An 18,615-nucleotide genomic window follows, 5' to 3' on the forward strand; every position below is an offset into this window, starting at 1 on the left:
CTTTGCCTTGGTGATCTCTGTAGAGCTGAGATTGTTTTAATGATAATTTAAGTAGCAGAATTGGAGGCAAGAGTGATATAAAACTAAAGTAGTTAATTCTGTAGGTCAATATCAGAAACTCCTGGTATATTTGTCTTCTTCCATCCCATATAATTCTCACTCATTATATGCAATAGATAAGGTATCTTACAGTTCTATGCTTAATATGAATCAAAATTATCTTTGAAAACCATTTGTATATCGTCTTTTATGATTGGCACTACCCTGCTTCTTAAAACTAGTCTCTGTGCCCCAAAAGACTATAAGGAAATTTAAACTGAATTTCTCCTGCTCAAGATTTTGTCCTTCTTGAATAGTTTTTCCAAACAAAATAGAATAATTTCAGAGGTTTGGATAAGACTTTATTCCTGGCTCTGTACTCAGTGATCACTCCTGGTTTGACTCAGGAAAGTGATGCTAAGGATTGAATTCAGGTTGCAGCCTGCAAGGCAAGTACTTACCTGCTCTAAGACAAGTACTTAAACTCTGAATGTTTTGTAGTAACCTTGTATATTTTAGGGCCTTCCAATTTCTAGTACAACATCTAGATTCTGCAAATTACATTCAAAAAGTCTTTAAAATCTTCATCCGAATTATTCAACTCCACATCCACAATAATACCCATCTTGTACCCTAATCATTTCACATCTATTGCAATTGCTTACATTTGCCTTTTTTGTTCTTTCCCCTTCAACCATTCTCTGCTTCATTCTACTCTATGCCAACCCTTTAAAGAGTGTTAAATTACAATTTATTTACTTTGAAAATGTTTCTCATTTCATGCAAGCTTGAATAAAGAACCTGGTTTAATTGGCTTTGGATTAAGCAAGTTATAGGAAAACTTTGATTATAAAATTTTAGTGTAGATGTTTGCAAAAGAATAAAACATATTTAAGAAGATACATCTACAATGCTACTACCTGAGGTGTTCTAGACTTACCATATTCAAAACAGTTCTAATCACATACTTGTGATGTCTTCTCTGACATTGAAATTTTTCCTTCCTTTTATCCACAATAAAAAATGTTTTATATGGTGTTCAAATTCTCTAGTGATTCTCTAATAACTCATGAAATATTTATTTGTTCAACCCAAAATAAAGAAGCTTATCCTGGGTTTATTTTTAATGTAAGTCAAACCTAGTCTTAATACAAATCTGGCAAACCCAGTTTCTGATTAATTTTTCACTCTTGGAGAGCACTTTAGTATAATTTTTGAGTAATATTAACTTATTGTCAGAATCAAGTGGTATTTTTTAATTCTTTCTATAAACATTATGTAGGGAGTGCAAATGAAACCCCTTTCTGAACTAACTGTATTTAAATCTTAGTGCCCAGGAATTCTGTGAAGATTGAAAAACATTAGATTAGAAGAGAGTTAAGTAAACATATTCTGATATTGGTCAAATAGGAATATTTTAACTTTTTGGACATGTGTATCAGTCATGGACTGGAGTGAGAGCACAGCAGGTAGGGCGTTTGCCTTGCATGTGGCTGACCTGGGTTCGATTCCTCCATCCCTCTTGGAGAGAGCCGGCAAGCTACCGGGAGCATTCCGCCCACACCCATATTCAATAATGCCAAAAATAGCAACAAGTCTCACAATGAGACGTTACTGGTGCCTGCTGGAGCAAATCGATGAACAACAGGATGACAGTGCTACAGTGCTACAGTATCTGCCATAGCTTTCCCACCCACTGTTACAGATTATATATAATCAGCTGGCATACAAATCAATGACAGTAGCAACATTCAATGACTTTAATTATGAAAACATAAAATTTCTGCATGTTTTTACAAGTAAATATTATTAGAACATTGGATTCAAAACACAGGAGGGTATAGTTTAAAGAATTACATATTGTCTCCCTAGGTAAATTACTGTATGGTTTCATTTCTCATTTCTGTTACATACCTTTAAAAATATTAATTTGCCAAGAATAAGACAAATTATGATATAGAGCCATCAGGTAAATTTTGGCAGTATATTTTGACAAAGAACTCTTACAATATGATGGAAAATGTCTACTTATAAATATTTTTACTGTTTCTTAAACATGCTAAATTGTAATGTTTAATATATTTCATTAGAATTGTAGATAATCTCTGTGTTTACTCTTATTATTTATTAGTAAAGATTACTAAAAGGTACAACAATATATTTGCTTTTATTTATGTATTCCAAATGACAACAGTAAAATGCAGCTGTTGCCAGGGTGGAGATGGCCATGAAAGCTCAGGCGGAACTGAAACAGTCCATTACCTGCACAATCATGTCCATATAGGCGTCTCAGAAGACTGATTTCAGAAACACCAATGGACTGTGAACTACATTGTTGTATTACAAACCAGGTTCATGAAGTTTTATAACACAATGAAGAAAAACAAGAAATAATACTGCAGATGGGAGATATAGAAATTCCATTTGCCTACAAGTTGTTACTGTCTATAAGGAATAAGTCTGATATTGCTTTCTAGGATTGAAATATAAATGATAGTTTCTTAACATTCACAAAAGTTTCAAAAGAGGTGAATTATTGGTAACTTATGCACAGTAATCATTTTGCTTAACTTTTTGATAGAATGTTTTTAACTTTTGAAAGACCTTTAATATAAATGAGGTCAGATTAATTTCTGTATGAGCTAAAACTAAAATTAATATCAATAGTAGTTTGCTAATTCACCACATTTTTAATGCTTATAAATTTGTGTTTTTTTAAACAATTCTCACTATTATTTGTCAGTATCTTTTAAACAGGCTCAGAGTTCATTATCATTTCTTAAATTACATTCACCGTTCCTGAATTTGTTACTTATGTCATCTGTGTTTTTTATTACCAAACATGTCAGATGTGTTCTTTCAATAAATAGGAATATAGATCTGCCTAGAAACTTACAGTCCTAGTGAGATGAAACAATGGGAGAAAGGGAACCTTAAAATGCTACTGATTTTGTTAAAAGTGCTAAATAAGGCAAAGAATAGATCATAAATATCCAACTAAACAGAGAGCTTGTTTTATTTCTACTCCTACAAGTCAAAGTAGTAGAGATAGACCAAAAGTTGGAGAAGATTTAGCTGTGGCTTGACTCAATGGTTTGTAGGAAAGCTCAAAATGCTTTAATAGGGGAAATAAATAAAAATGACACACTGAAATGAAGAAAAATGAAAATGGCATTGGATTATTTAAGAGCTAAAAGCAGTGAGGTCAAGCATTCAAAGTTATGAGGAAAAGAGATTTCAATCCAGAACATTCCATTCAGCCAAGTCATCAATCAAACTTACAGAGAAATAAAAACATTTTCATAGAAACAAAGAGGTTTTAGCCATGGTCAAATACCCCAGTAATAAATAAAAAATAGAAAGAAGCATTAGGCAGAATCTTGAATGCTAACATAGTTCTTCCTTCAATGCTAATGGAATAAAAAAACTTAAGGTATCCAGGGCACATAATCTTGAGGTTTGTCCAATATGTATAGGTTGCACTGACCACAGAACTTTTAGTACAAATTGGCTTATCAGTGTGTTCTTACTTATACCTCATCTCACTTATTCGTACAATATTTTTTACTTATGCAGTCTAAACAAAAAAAGGTTTTTGCCCTTTCAAGCCCATGTCCTCCCTCAAACAAGTGCCTTGCTTGCTTTCTCTTTGCTTGGTCTTCAAGCTCAGGTTCTTTCTTAAACACATATTCCTTTTCTTTTTCTTCCGTCACATATTTCTAAGTAAGTTGAATTCAATAAAAAAATTATCTTACTTCACAAAGATAAAAATAAAAGTAAGTGAAGCTTGATTCAAATAATATTTTTCTCCAGTCTTAAATCAAGATTTAACCCTTTTGTTAGAAAATGTCTTCCAACCAAATGAAGAAAAAAGCTAGGAAATTGAAAGAAATTGGAAGAAATGAGATTCATAAAATAAAATACCAAATCATTTGTCACTTGTATCACTTGTCATCCCGTTGATCTTCGATTTGCTCAAAGGGGCGCCAGTAACATCTTCATTTGTCCCTGTCATGTGCTACTGAAGCCCAATGGTATCTGCTCAATAGAGGAATAGGAAGAGCCTCAAACTGTTCATTCAGGGTCTTGACAAAGAAGTCTGATCACCTCTTTGGTGCCGGCCACGCGGTTTTTTGACGTCTCGTGGTATCCAGTCAGTGACAGCTCTAGTCCAGTGGTTATCTCTGAATCGCATTACGTGTCCAGCCCATCTGATTTTTCATGCCTTGGCAAACGAGACAGAGTCCCTGATTCTTGACCATCAACGGAGGTCGGAACTCCAGATTTTTTCTCTCACTTGAGTGAGACGTGATACTCCTAAAATAGCTCTTTTGATTCCTCTTTGGGATGCCCGAATAGCATTCTCATCCTGTTTGCGTAGGGCTCAGGTCTCTGAGGCGTATGTTAGTGCAGCAAGAATTGTGGAGTCGAAAAGATGTGCCCAGAGCTGGACATTCTTTGTTCTTTTAACCACTTCTTCGACACTCTTGAAGGCATTCCGTGCTGCTCTCTTCCTCCTGCGCAGTTCTGGTGCCAACTCATTCCTCATGATGAGTTCTCAACCCAATAGAGAAGAAAAACTAAGAAAATGGATCAGAGAGCTAAAAGGAAGAGCACAGGCCTAGCATTTGTGAGGTCCTAAGTTTGATCTCTAATATTGTATGGTCCCATGGGCCCCTAGGTCTCTCAGCTAAAGTAATACAACGATACTTTCGTGTTAGTCTAGGAAGCAATTTTTCCAGATCAGAGCTGAGCAGTGGAAGTCTGGAAGAGGAGGTTTCTAAGAAAATTAAACTAAACTGCTAGGTCATTTAGTACTTTGAATACATTTAATCACTTTGAAATATGATTGACAAAAACAGTATAGTGGCAATTTGGATGGGTAAATAAATACTATCTTGTTAAAAAATGTCACCTAACATCTGGACATGGAGAGGTCCTAATCTCTCATCTCCAGCAGAAATGCCAGAATAGACTGTTACCCAGAGACCACAACCTGTCTGTATCTTCTTCAGCATTAACTTCCAGCTCATAGAATCTTAAAGAGGATAAACTGACAGAATATTCAACATTATTTGTATATAAAAGCCATGGACTTTTGGGTGATGATTCCATTTCTGTTACATTGGTCTGCAAGTCTGTTTCTAGCCCATTACCATGCTGTTTTAATTATTACTGCTTTGTAGTACAATTTGAAGTTGGGGAAGTTGATTCCACCCATCTTCTATTTCCCCAGCATTGCTTTAGCTATTCGTGGGGATTTATTGTTCCATATAAATTTCAGAAGTGTTTTGTCTATTTCTTTGAAAAAGGTCATGGGTATCCTGATAGGGACTGTATTAAATTTGTATAGTGCTTTGAACATTATTGACATTTTGATAAAATTAATCCTCCCTATCCATGAGCAGGCGATGTGTCTCTATTTCCAAGTGTCCTCTTTTATTTCTTGAAGTAGTGTTTTGTAACTTTCCTTGTATATGTCCTTCACCTATTTGGTTAAGCTGATTCCAAGGCACTTTATTTTCTGAGGCAATATTGTGAACGGGATTATTTTTTTAATATCTCTTTTTTCTCTTATATTATTTTTATATAAAAAGCCATGGACTTTTGGGTGTTGATTTTGTAGCCTGCCACTTTACTATACTGACCTATTGTTTCTAGGAGCTTTTCTGTAGAGTCTTTAGGGTTTTCTAAGTATAGTATTATATTGTCTGCAAATAATGATAGCTTGACCTCTTCCTTTCCTATCTGTATGCCCTTGATATCTTTTTCTTGCCCGACTTTTACGGCCAGGAATTCCAGTACTATATTTAAAAGGAGTGGCGAAAGTAGGCAACCTTGTCTTGTGCCCAATCTTAGAGGGAAGGCTTTTTGTTTTTGCCCATTGAGGATGATACTTGCTGTGGGCTTGTGGTAGATGGTTATGATTATATTGAGGAAAGTTCCTTCGATGCCCATTTTGCTGAGAGCTTTCATCATAAATGGGTCCTGGATCTTGTCAAATGCTTTCTCTCCATCTATTGATATGATCATATGTTTTTTATTATGTCTTTTATGGATATGATGAATTATGTTGATTGACTTGCTAATATTACACCATCCTTACATCCCTGGAATTAATTCTACTTGGTCATGGTGTATGATCTTTTTGATGAGTCGTTGGATTCTATTTGCTAATATTTTGTTGAGGATCTTTGCATCTGTGTTCATCAGGGATATTGGCCTGTTGTTTTATTTCTTTGAGGTGTATCTGTCAGCTTTTGGTATCAGGGTGATATTTGCTTCATTGAAACTGTTTGGAAGTGTTTCTGACAATTTCCTGGAAAACCTTAACGAGGATTGGGAATAAGTCTTCTTTAAAGATTTGGTAGAATTCACTAGTGAATCCATCTAAGCCAGGACTTTGACCACTTAATCTTTGACAAAGGAGCAAGAAATGTGAAATGGAACAAGGAAAGCCTCTTCAACAAGTGGTGCTGGGAAAACTGGATAACTACCTGCAAAAAAATGAACTCTGACCTCTATCTAAAACCATGCACAAAAGTCAGATCAAAGTGGATTAAAGACCTCAATATTAGACATGATTCTATAAGGTACATAAAGGAAAATGTAGGCAGAACTTTCCATGACATTGAGCTAAAAGCATATTTAAGGATGAAACAGCACTGACCATGCAAGTGGAAGCAAACATAAACAAATGGAACTACATCAAATTAAGAAACTTCTGCACTTCAAAAGAAACAGTGACCAAAATACAGAAAGAGCCCACAGAATAGGAAAGAATATTTACCCAATACCCATCTGATAAGGGATTAATATCCAGGATATACAAGACACTAGTAGAATTGTACAAGAAAAAAACCTCTAACCCCATCAAAAACTGTGGCGAAGAAATGAACAGAAGTTTCCTCAAAAAAGAAATACAAATGGCCAAAAAGCACATGAAAAAATACTCCACATGCCTAGTCATGAGGGAGATGCAAATCAAAACAACAATGAGATGTCATCTCACACCACAGAGACTGGTACATATTCAAAAGAGCAAAAGCAATCAGTGCTGGTGTGGATATGGGTGAATAGGGGCACTCTATCACTGTTGATGGGAATGCTGATTGGTCTAACCTTTCTGGTAACAATATGGACTGTCCTTCAAAAACTAGAAATTGAGCTTCCATATGATCCCACAATACCACTTCTGGGAATGTATCCCAAGGATGCAAAAAAGCACAGCAAAAATGACATCTGTACCTATATGTTCATTGCAGCACTGTTCACAATAGCCAAAAAATGGAAACAACCTGAGTGCCCTAGAACAGATGACTGGTTAAAGTAACTTGGTACATCTACATAATGGAATACTATGCAGCTGTTAGAAGAAATGAAGTCATGAAATTTTCTTATAAATGAATAGACATGGAAAGTATCATGTGAAGTGAAATGAGTCAGAAAGAGAGGGACAGACATAGCAGGACTGCACTCAATTGTGGAATATAAAATAATATAACATGCTGATTATATTACACCCAAGGATAGTAGACACAAGGACCAGAAAGACTGCTCCATAGCTAGAAGCCTGCCTCATGAGTGGGCAGGGAGAAGACAGCTGGTATAGAGAATAAATCACTAAGAAAATGATGACTGGAGGAATTGGTCGGGATGGGAGATGTGTGCTGAAAGTAGATAATGGACCAAGTGTGATAACCTCTCAGTATCTGTATTGCAAACCATAATGCCCATAACTGAAGAGAGAATATGGGGATTATTGTCTGCCATGGAGGCAGGAGGAGGGTAGGAAAGGGAAATATACCAGGGATATTGGTGGTGGGGAATGTGCACTGGTGGAGAGATGGGTGTTTGATCATTTTGTGATTGTAACCCAAACATGAAAGCTTGTAACTATCGCATGGTGATTCAATAAAATTATTATTATTATTATTATTATTATTATCATTTTGCTTTTGGGGGTCATCCCCAGAGACGCACAGGGATTACTCCTGACTCATGCACTCAGGATTTACTCCTGGTGGTGCTCGGAGGACCATATAGGATACCAGGAATCAAACCTGTGTTGGCCATGTGCAAGGTAAATGCCCTAACTGCTGTGCTATCGCTCCAGCCCCATCAATAAAATTATTTTAAAAAAGAGAATCAATTGACACAACTTCAATTCCTATGTTCTGTGAAACTGAATGCACAAGAGAGCAATTAGCTCCAACTCTCTTTTCCATAAAGAAAAAGTTCACAGCAAAACCAATAGCTCCAAATGTCCCTATATTCGGGCTCGACACTTCCTTAGTATGCACTGCCCTAGAAATTGCATGAGATTTCTGAGTTTTCCATATAATGGTAGAAAAGGGGCCAGAAACCAATGTCAAGTAAAGGGATGAGTTTTCCAGGGAAAGATCACCTACAACCCATTCCTTGCCTTGATTATTTCACCCCATTGTTGCAGAAGGGAATAAAATGAGCACCTTACGTCTATGCAGGGCAGTCTGATCTTCAATGAACTCATTTGGGGTCAAAGACCACCTATACATTCCTGAAACTGTGTTTCTTCACAAGAGTTTGTTCCTGCCCTTAATATGACCTTCTATATTTACTTGATTATTTAAGTAAATCTGAAGAGAAATTACATGTGTGTATTTATGTGTGTTTATACATACATATATATATATATATATATATATAAACTGCATAGCACTGTAGGACTGTCATCCCGTTGTTCACCAATTTGCTCAAGCGGACACCAGTGATGCCATCATTGTGAGACTTGTTACTGATTTTGGCATATCAAATACGCCATGGGTAGCTTGCCAGGCTCTGCTGTGGGGGTGGGATACTCTCGGTAGCTTGCCGAGCTCTCTGAGAGTGATAGAGGAATCAAACCCTGGTCAGCTGCGTGCAAGGCAAACACCCTACCTGCTGTGCTATTGCTTCAGTCCTTAAACTGAGTAGACAAAAATATTAGATTATTGAAAACCAAAGAGAAACAAATTAAGGTGAATGCGGAAGCTGGGATAAGCACAAGAACTATAAAATTGACATTTGATTCGTAGATATAGCCTAAAATTATTATTTTCTTTTAAGTAAATAAATAAATAAATACACACACATAATATATGTGTGTGTGCTTGTTTTATGCCACACAAGGTGATGTTCAGGGCTTACTCCTAGCTCCATACTGAGAGATAACTCCTGGCAGGGAAGAAGATAATATATGTGGTGCTATGGATCAAAACTCTCAGTCGGCCACAAGTCAACTAAAGTGCCATACCCACTGTATTATCTTTCTGAACCCTTTTCAGTTACTTAAAATTTATTTTTTAATCAAAAATTTGTGATTTACAAAGTTACTCACAGTACATACAGAAATGAAATTCATGTATGACTAAATCATGCCATTACTAAAGAGTTAAAAATGCCATCTCTAAGTATTGAGTCTTTATGGTTAGAGAGGTCAGAGAACAGGAAATTTCTATTTCTCAGCCTGAGCACTTTAAACAACATCATATCATATCTATATTCACACTAAGAATTTTATTAAAATATCTTAGGTTTAAACTGATGTATGTAGGATAATGATTTTGAAAGAGTTTTTGAAATCACAAAACACTTAGCCTGTCACCAAGTATTTAGATAGCAGGGCCTGCAGGAAAGGATTAAAGGGAAAATGCATTATTTGTCAGGTCTGCACACACACAGGAAGCCAGGATAAGAAAAAGATGAATTAAAATGAAAAAATCTGAACCAACACGATATAATATAGTATCAAACCAGTTTCCCTTTTATCAGGAGCTAGGAAAGAAAAAAATTCAGCCACACGCAGAACATGGACAATCTTATCAAAAGTGCCAAGAACTTCAAAATGCAGTGCTGTGCTATCCTTTCCTTCTTGTTTCCATCCCTGTGTGTTTCATCTTTGCAGCTCATCATCAAATTTCAAAGACTCCTTGTAATCAACCTACTTTTTAATGATCTGTTTTCTATGACTAAGAAAATAAATAATGTAGGAATGAGGGGACTAAAAATTAGGTCAACAAACAAATAATTACAATGCGAACCAGTGATTGCATTTGACCAGAAAAACAAAATTACTGTTACCAAGTACTTTTTTGAGAAGTAAGGTCTCGTGAACAGTTTTGGTTTATTTTGGGGCCCAGCTCAGTGCTCAAGGATCATCTCTGGTGGTGCTCAGGAACCAGGCTGTGTTTGATGGACCAAATAGTGCCAAAATCTAACGGGGATGCTCAGGGATAGAAATCATGTGCTCTAACCAGTTAAGCTTATTCTTGGGGTTCCCCTACATTTAAAAAATTCTGTTATATTTAAGGCCTTTCACTAAAGAACATGCTTAAAGATGAAAGTAAGAAATGGTCCATTTGTCCAGATAGATTAATAGATTTAATAAACAGAGTCTTTTTCCTTCCAGAAGGATGTGTTTATATTACAGAACAATGTTTTTGAAAATGCATTTATTTGTAGCATGAAGAGTATATTTTTATTTTGTTTTTCTTATAGTTCAAGTTATATGACTAAGATAGTGCTAAGTTTTATGACTTTTGTAAACACATTTAAGATACCATAAGGTGAGAGACGTTACTGGTGCCCACCCAAGCAAATTGATGAGCAATAGGATGACAGTGACCACTACCAAAGTGTTAACAACCTTCCACCACTGTCTCCATGTCACCTCTTGTCTGAACTATATTCCCACCACCTCTCTTCCCGCTGCTTGGCAATAGTTTTGTAATTCAAAGATAAGGATTTGTCATGGTTGACTATTATCTATTGTCATGTTTTATTTCTCTTTATTGTAAAGATGAGTAAGATAATATATTATTTGCCCCTATACTTTTGGCTTATTTTGCTTGATATGATGTTTTCCAACTCTATCCAAGTTGCAGTAAAATGCATGCTTTCTTATAGGTGTATAATATCCCATTAATTAGCACAATTTAAAAATTTTTTAATTCATTTGTCTATCATTGAAATTTTGTGTTGTTCCCGTCACCAGGGTATTTTGCTAATCATCGCAATGAACATAAGGTGTGCCTGTATCTTTTCAAAATAAGATTTTTGTATTTGGGAGATAGAACACATCAAAAATGGGCAGAGATTAATTGAGATTCCCCAAAGGAGATACACGGGTAGATATAAGACCAGTCGGCAGATGAAAAAGTGTTATCAACAAAATATAAATCAAAACAATAACGTATTGTCTCACACCAGCGAGCAGGGCATATATCACAAGAACTAGAAACAATGAGTGTTTGCAGAGACATGACAGAAAAGGCGCACTCACTCACGTTTTGTGGGAATGCCATCCCATTCAAACTCTATCGATAATCAAGGAGAAATTTCTCAAAAAAGTAACACTTGAACTCCCGTACGAAGCAAAGTTTCCACTTGTTGGCATCTAGAGGGGATTTTCTTACTTACCAGGTGAATGTGTAATTTTCTCCAGAAAGAAGAATTGGGATATTAGCAACTACCTCTCTAAAATATCTTTTGAGCCTGACAGGGCACCAGCAGACCCAAGTTCTGTCCCCAAACCACATATAAATCCCTGAGTCTCACCAGAGTGTTCCCTGAGCATAGTGCAAGGAGTAAGCCCTGATCACAGCCTGATATGCCCCCGCACCCCAAACCCCGACAGACACACAGACATGCATGCACGTATGCAAGGCACACACTCGAAACCAAAATGGAACAAGATGAAATCACAGTCTCTTTAGAGTACTCCTAAGGGGCAACAAATTGTTGGTGCCCCACTTCTTATTCTTAAAATAGCCTTTTTTACTTAATAGAAATACTTTAAGTCTAGAAAGCTTGTTTTGTACACAGAAAGCCTACTTAAATAAGGCTAACCTGTCTGATTATTGCTGGCAGCTGATGTATATAGTCATACGAAGCAGAATTCTCCAAGACTGATCTTTGAACAATTCTCTTACTGAAGTGAAGTAATGGGAAAAAAAACAATCTTTGATGTTGTATCTAAAATATATGTCTAGGAAACATTAGAGCTGTGTAAACTTGAAAAGTTTACTGAATTTTTGTGAGCCCCAGTGTACTAAGAGGTAAAACGTATCAGGGAATTAAAGAAAGGATTTTTTAAAAATTATATATAGATCTATTAGCAGTGTTTCAGGCAGTTACTAATTTGAAAGTGTTAACTTCTTTCCTTTTGAGCACTATCACTGGCTTTACAGAACCAAAGTGTCTATTTTGCAAATTATTTTTTTTATTAAATTCTTCCCAAAAATAAGTGTTTTCTTTTTACTAGGCATGCTAAATAAATAACCTAGTTATTAGCAAATTAATTGACCGTTGAAGATTTTGTCTTCTATTGTGGAGAGGTTCTTTCAGCTTTTTTTTGGTGTCATTGTCTTTCATTTGTAGAGTAATCAAGACCTAAAAAAAACTAAACTCCAGTATAAAAATACACTAATATGAATAATATCTTTTCACCTTACTATTAAAAATAGAATCATCTTCATAATAATGTAGTTGTAGCATTGAAGTTGGTGGAAAAGATGTGGCCTAGATGGAGTACTAGTACCCTCTTGCTCAGTCTCCTTGGGAAAACACCTGGGTCAGGCCTTTAAAATGTCTGACAGAGCATCAGCACAGCATGGAGCCACTGCAGGGCATGACCACGAGGTCTTGTTAATCCCACAAGGTGACTGTTATGCTGTACCTGAGGTCCACTTGATGGATGTGCAGGAGAACTGGTCCCCACTATCCAAGTTTTTGTCAAACCAGCCTCAGGTAGGAGGGAGGGGTTTCTTTCATGCAGGAAAAGGAAAATCAAGACTGAAGTCTGCTGAGGTTTCCAGTGCTTGCTATCCATCATTGCAGAAAATAATTTCAGGAGGAGACAAATAGTAAAGTGTTTTTATTTCAGAAACATGAATGGAGACACAGAGAGATAGAAAGAGAGAGAGAGACAGAGAGATGCATTCAAGGAAGAATGCAGTGCAAGCTTCTCCAGAAGCAGACTGCTATGAAGAGAAAAATACCTCAATTGGAATATGTGTGAAACCTGGGAATGGGAATATGTGCCTCTCATTTTTGCAAAGTTAATTTTGAGAGTCTTCCCAAAAGTTCCCCTCTTTGGGGATTTCTGTGTGGACAGGAGCTTATTGTTAGGGTACTCTCGTGGAAAGGGACTTTGAAAACTTGGTAATCATTCAAAGTCTTATGTTTGTTCCTGTTGTTCCTGCAGAAGTTTCTCCTTTCCTGAAGGGGCCAATCTCCTTAGCATTGGGGCTGGCACTGCTCCAGTTTTATTCCACCTCTGTTCTTATATCTCCACAGGGTTCAAGACTTCATATTTTTGCACTGTTTGGGGGCTGCTAGCAGAGGAATTTCTTCAGGTCATATTTTCATTTTATTTCTTCCCAAGGGACTTACTGTTAGAGCCTCCAATGTATCTGCCTGCTTCAATATCTACAGAAACAACTTTCTGCTTCCCAAGAATTCAGCTACCTCCTGCTTTCAAATATTGTACTTGATCCCTAGAAAAGAGAAATTAAGAATTAGAACTATGAGGATTTTAAAATTTGTATAGTTATGTAGAGTCATTCTTGTTTATAGATTTTTCAATGAATTCAACAAATTTCTAAATTTATTAAATATTCTTTAAGAAAGAGCATGTAAAATATTAAATCATAGTAGCCTTCATTCTTGGGCTGGAGCGATTGCACCCAGCCGACCCATGTTCGTTTCCTCCGCCCTCTCAGAGAGCCCAGCAAGCTACCGAGAGTATCTCAGCTGCAGGGCAGAGCCTGGCAAGCTACCTGTGGCGTATTTGATATGCCAAAAACATGAATAATAAGCCTCACAATGAAACATTACTGGTGCCCGCTCGAGCAAATCGATGAGCAAGGGGATGACTGACTATGACTGTGACTAAGCCTTCATTCTTATCATAAATTTTTATGATCCCTTTGAAGTGATATTATTTACAAGACTAGAGAGAAAGCACAGGGGTTAAAACACTGTCTTGCATGTGGCTGACCACAGGTTGATCCCTGGTATCACATACATACCCCTGAGCCTCTCCAGCAGTAATCATTGAGCACAGAGGTAAGAGCACGTCCCCTGAGCACCACAGGTTAGGTCACTAAACCAATAGTAGTAACTTTTTAAAAGTTAAGTGACATTGTTTTTGATTAATAGAAAAAATGCAATTGTCTATATAATATATATCAAGCACTTTTTACTATAAAGCATGGGTCAATATTATAAGAAAAAAATAGCAGTTCAATGACATTGTTTTCATAGAGAATGTCTAAACAGAATATCTTTCTTGCTTTTTTGGTTTTACTCCTGACTGTGTTCACGCATAACTCTGGAAGTTCTTTGGGACTATATACAGTTCAGGGATCAGAACTAGTCAGCCGGGTACAAGGCAAGCTCCCTATCCACTGTGATTCTCTCTGGCCTACTTTTTTCCTTTTTAATAGAAAAGACAGTAAAATCGGTAGGGCTCTTGCCTTGCACGTGCCAACCTGGATTCGATCCTGGCACCCTGTATGCTTCCCTGAGCACCAAGTAGAGCCAGATGTGGACTTGAAACAGCAACAGTGAAAACATAAAAGACAATGTAAGTAAGACTTCTTCAAAAATATTAAAGCAATAAGCATTAGAATAAGAAAAGCTCTTAAAATTATCTAATTTCCAAAGTACCTTAAATCTAATTTTTAATTCTATTCTGACTTAATCTGATCTCCAATTTCTTTCACCCAAAATTCTGGATCAAAGAAAAGTTTCTTGTTTTCTTGAGAGAAAACATTTTGGATTTTCAATTTATTATTATCTTAAGTAATTCATAAACCTATTATTATTGTTTTTAATTAATGCAAAATTTAAATTTTTTACTAAGACTACAGTTACCTCGTATAAACTCAGGAGTCTCTAGAACTGATTTGATATTATAGAATGGAAGACAATTAAATGACTCCTTAATTTTTTCCCAGAAAACAATAAAGGCTTCTCATGAATTTAAACCTATCAATGATGTAATTTTATATACAATTTCACTTAAATGTATTATTTTAAGAAAAGAGATAGTGTTAATGAGCCATATTGACTACAAAAACATATTTTAATATAAATCCATTGTTTCTTCTCAGTATTTATAGTTAGAAACCAAATAAGCAAGTGTTAGTAAATTAGACGCTTCTTAGAAAGGCAGGATCTGGATCTCAAAATTTCACCTCTCCTAATTTTTCAAAGCTCTTTTGTCATGTGAAAGCAAATGTCTAGAATTGGTCCAAAAAAAGTGTTTGCCATTTTAGATATATCATGGAAATTATCAGCACTTTATATGACTTCCTGGTAAGAATGGTTCATTATAACTATAAAAAATGACAGTCTTTTCTTCAATCTAATGGTATTATACTTTATGAGATTTCAAGTCAATGGAATTATCTTTGGTGCCAGATGTTACTTATGAACCAAGTGGGTGATCTATCTTAATCACAGATTAGTCATCTATGAAACTATGATGTCTTTCCCATGATGTTCTCCATAATAAGAACTAAAACACTGAGAAATAAATATAATCCATGATATATAGCCATCCTGGATCAGAAAACTCATTAACATGCAAAAGAAAAGGGAAAAAACACGGAAAATAATGTATATGTGTATTATAACTGGTTTTGATCCATAGCATGAAGCAAATGTTCTATGTGTTCTTAGATAAATTTCTGAATATTTGCATGTGAATTAAGTAAAATGTTCAAGCAAATGAAGTTAAGTCCCACATAATGCCGATATATACTCTATCAGAGTTCTTGTTGTCTTTCTTAGAGTGGCATATTTTGGAGACCAGGAGATAGCTCAGTGACTAAGTATAGCTTTGAGAACAAGGTTCAATTCCAAACACTGCATCATCTTCCCAAGTACCTCCTGAAGAAATTTCTGAGCACAGAATTGGGAGTAGCCCCTGAATACTACTGGTATAACTAAAAACAGAAATCAAAATATAGAACAATAGAAGTAGAGTACCACTTTTTTTCTGTGTATTTATCCTACTTTGTGTAAAGTAAAATATACTAAATTAAAGTAAAACAATTCCAAATAAAACATGAAAAGGGGTAAAGAACAACGGAAACACAAATATTGCCCAATTTTGAAAGAATTTGGGAAATAACATTATCCACTTATCAGTCATTTTTAATGCATATACAAAAATCAGATTTCCAAAACTGTTTAACAAAAATCTAATTTCCCAGAGAAGTCTCATCATTGCTTCCTGTAGCTTTTCTTAAAGGAATTATATAGTTATTATTTCATCTCCTAAATTTCCAGAACATTTTCTTAACTTTAGAATACTTTCCTCACTACCTTACAGCTAGTTGTATGCCTGCCATACATCCATTCATAATAAAATATCTTAAAATACATACATATAAGGTAAATTATTGTAAAAATCATTTTTAACAGGGAAAGTTGCTAAGTTTGTTACAGAGAATATGAACAGGAAGTCAACTTGGAGGTTGTAATGGCTCAAAGTGCAGGAATGCATGCAGGAGACCTGTCTCTGCTCAGGGGACTTCATGGTCCCCTACCTCAGTCAAGAGTGGCCCCTTCTCAGGACATACCTCACACACACAAACACATAAACATGCATACACATATGCACACACATATGCATACACATATGCACACACATATGCATACACACATGCACACACATATATGCATACACATATGCACACACATTCACACATACATGTGTGCATCTACTTAGCCTCCACATTAAAGCTGTCATTTTATGAGTAGCTATTTCCCTAGGTATTCATAGAATCAGTGTCTAAAGAAAATCTGCTTTATGAAACGCATCTTGATTTATATTTTATTCTTGAGAGAAGATAGGTAAATTTATATGGGATCAAGGAGGCTTTTCTTTGAGAAAAATTATCGCATCACTGAACTTAATTTCTAATTTAACATTATCTCTGACAGCTGAAAAGTGAATGCTGATAAGGAGGGAAGGGGTGGGAGGGACTCCAACTCAAAAAAGGAAGCACAGTAACAAAAAAGGGAAGCCAGTTCAGGAATTTAGATTCAAGAGCAAGACTGGATGGGAAAGATCCATGTCAGTCTCCTGAAAAAAAATGATTAAAGTTGAGATATATACATTAGCAAAATAACTTAAGGCAAAAGCAATGTGATCTCTGGAACACTAAAAGGTATAATTCTTGTGCAATTATTTGAATGAGTAAGTTCACCAAAAAGTAAACAATTGTGTATTTAAGTCATTTAGAGTTTCCAAAAATATTAGAAGCAAGGGATCATGTGAAATCTATTTGGACAATTTGAAAGAGGAAAATTTCAAATAGAGTGATTGCATTGATCTAAAAGCATGTCAAAAAGCATGTGCCAAATAATTAAGGCATGGTTAAGTAGAGAGATGTAATAATATTCTGATCCTTTACCTTAAGGTGCATTTTATTGAATAAGGTTTTCCTCTCATAATCATACCATTATTATTTAATTGTATGCAACTGTTTGAAAAAACATACATTAAAATTCAAGATCAGATTAACAAGTAATTTAATTTACTTAGCTTTAGAGTGAAGATATTTTAGAATTGTAAAGAAAGGCTTAAAGCAACATAGTGATAATTCATCTAATATCTTACTGCATGTCAGGATTTATTTTTATTTTTCTTTGGGATCTTTTTAATGATATAAATGTATTTGCCACTAACAATTTGTATTTTGGGGAAATTATAATTTCCACACCAACCAGTAACTAGGGTCTATTTCTCGTTAAATAAATAGCAAAATATGGGGGACTAAATTTAGTACCAATGGAATAAATAACGGATGAAAATCGATGCATAAATTCATTCAAATATTTTGAATAAAATAAAATACATTTACACGTGAATGAGGAATTTGAAAATGTGCCGAATAGGCAAACATTACTTGAAATGAATGATTACTATTTTTTCCAAGTATGACTAGAGTAACTGGATAAATCTCACTGAGAATATTTGGAGAAGCTAAATATTATATTTTAAAATGTGTTAAGACATTGGAGAGTTATTACAGAAAATTGTTTGAGAGCCAAAATCCCAGAGAAAAAAGGCATAGAAATTTAGTGGTCACACTGCTCTTCTCTTCCCCAACAAGCAGTGGCCTATGTCCAACTACAAAAAAGCAAAAAGCAATAGCAGAGAAGCTTAACGGGTCTGGAATAAGGTCTTGGAAGAATGAATAATGGAGATTCAGGAAACACCAAGAAATACCACTTCATAAACACTTTAAGCTTTCTGTTGGGATCCCTGAATGACTATATTGTAGATATGTGATAACTTAAAAGTAACCCAGTTTTAGAAAAGCTGAATTAAGGTTATCTGTCTTCACTGATAGTTTGCCAGAACAATAGGAAGCCATCCCTGGTGGAAGGTATGATGATTCAGAGCCACAAATGTCACAAAACGATATTCATTACAATGTCCAGCAAAAGTAATGTCTTGTATTTAATCAAAAGTGTGATGTTATTGTCTTACATGGCAATAAAACCAAACAATAAAAGAAGAGAAAAGGAAATACT

This window comes from Sorex araneus, chromosome 2 (genome assembly GCF_027595985.1).
Source record: "Sorex araneus isolate mSorAra2 chromosome 2, mSorAra2.pri, whole genome shotgun sequence".
In the NCBI taxonomy this organism is placed as follows: domain Eukaryota; kingdom Metazoa; phylum Chordata; class Mammalia; order Eulipotyphla; family Soricidae; genus Sorex; species Sorex araneus.